We start from the raw sequence: 1,988 nt of genomic DNA, 5'->3' as shown, positions 1-1,988 counted from the left end.
CTCACTCTCCCAGTATCTTTTAAAGAGGCTGATCCCACAACCTTCGTTTTTCAAGAGAAAAAAGACTAGTCTGTTCATCCTTTCCTGATATAAATACGCCGTCTGTTCTGGTACCATCGTTCTAACTCTGCCCTGCAAACTCTGCAATGCCTCTATTTCCTTTTTATAATCTGGCGACCAGAACTGTTAGCAGTACGCCAAGTTTGGTTTAACCAAGATTACTTACAACTTTAGCATAACTTCGCTACTTTTCAATTCAATACATCAAGAAATAAATCCTCGTGCTTGTTTTTTTTTTGGGTTGATAACATGTGTTGTAACTTTTAGAGTTTTGTGTATTTGTACTCCGAAATTTCTTTGTTCCTCTACGCCCCCCAGACTGGCACCCTCCAATTCTTCCCAATTCTTCCTACCAAATTGTGTTACCTCATATTTATATGGTTTGAAATTCATTTGCCAATTATATGCCCATTCTGGATGATTGTATATGTCCTCCTTCAGTTTGTTACAGTCCTCCTCAGAATTGAACATACTCCAGATTTGGTGTCATCTGCATCATTTTGAAATTATTGTTTTTGATTTGCAGATCTAAATCTTTAATATAAATTGTGAACAAGAGTTATTCCAGCACCGATCTTGTGGAACACCACTACGCAACATCTGCCACAATCAAAGCTATTTTTTACCCCTATTCTCTGCTTTCTCTCTTGAAGCCAGTTATTTATACATTCATCTCGTTGTCTCCTGACTCTGCAATCGCTGACCTCGCTTGAAGCATTTTTTTCTCCTGTCTAACAAACTCGAGGTTCTAATGTTTATTTTATAAATTCATGCATATGGGCAACGTTAGTGAGGGCAGCATCTGTTGTTAATCTCTAGTTGCCCTTGTGAAGATCGTGGTGAGCCACCTCATGCACCTGAGTAACTCACTGGGCCATTTCCGAGGAAAGTTCAATGTAAACCACGTTGCTGTGGTTCTGGAGTCGCATATAAGCCTGCACTGGTAAGGACAGCAGCTTTCCAACCCTAAAGCAGACTAGTATACCATATGGGTGTGTTACGAAAATGGTCACCATTACTGACACTTTTAAATTTCGAGCTTTAAAAATTGAATTTAAATTTCACTGCTTTCGTGTTTGGCGGTGAATTCCTCTCTCTGGATTACTCTTGCATTAACATAAATATCATGCTTTTTTGATTAACCCCCCGCCCCTTGTGTAATGTGCTTGATGAATCCTCCTGTTCCAGTATAACAGTTTCGTAGGTCTCAAATGCCTCGTACTCATTCTATGCAACAGTTTCTAGGGGTAAATGGGCTTCAAATCTTCTTGTACAACAGGCTCAAGGAGCTGGATGACTTCTGCCTCTCCTCTGGCTCAATCCCGAAGATTTACTTTCCTCCCTCTATCCCTGTATGACAGTCTCCAGGAGCTAAATGGCTTCCTCCTGTGCATTGCAACTAGCTTGGGGGGGATTAATGGACTCCTGCTGGCCATGTGTTGCAATCTCGATGACCAGCTCCTGCTTCTGTGTAATCGCTTCAAGGCGCTAAGAGAACTCAGAGGAAAAGTGTGTGGGATTGGAGCCACTTTTGTAAAAAGAAGTGCTCGGGCAGCAGTTTCCCTCTCTGAATTGTTGATATGCTGCAAAATGCATTTGTGCGGCCAAGTCAACAGGAAAGCCTGACGCAAAATCCGACTTTGGTGGGACTCGAACCCACAACCTTTCAATACTTTGCTAAACTTCTCACTAGAAGTCCAATGCGCTATCCATTGCGCCACAAAGCCGCCGTGAGCTAAATGAATACAAAAGTAAAATAGTTTTGATGCCGAAACTGTAACTAAAAACAGAAAAATCTGAAAATACTTAAGTCGACCAGGAATAATCTGCGGAGAGAGAAACAATTTTCATGTTTCAGGTCGATGAACTTTCATCGCAACTCGATCATTCTGTGTCTGTTTAAAAGGGATGTGCTGTCAGTTCTGGAT

The 1,988-nt window shown here is 41.3% G+C and overlaps 1 non-coding gene across 1 annotated transcript; it reads right to left on the bottom strand.

Moving 5' to 3' along the window:
* Window positions 1-1,695: 1,695 nt before the first annotated feature.
* Window positions 1,696-1,787, bottom strand: trnar-ucu (transfer RNA arginine (anticodon UCU)). The gene is given in 2 exon segments: window positions 1,696-1,731; window positions 1,751-1,787. It is a non-coding gene; the product is annotated as a tRNA-Arg (tRNA).
* Window positions 1,788-1,988: the final 201 nt, after the last annotated feature.

This window comes from Pristiophorus japonicus, unplaced genomic scaffold (assembly GCF_044704955.1).
Source record: "Pristiophorus japonicus isolate sPriJap1 unplaced genomic scaffold, sPriJap1.hap1 HAP1_SCAFFOLD_47, whole genome shotgun sequence".
NCBI lineage: Eukaryota > Metazoa > Chordata > Chondrichthyes > Pristiophoridae > Pristiophorus > Pristiophorus japonicus.
This window is presented reverse-complemented; position numbering and strand designations above follow the sequence as displayed.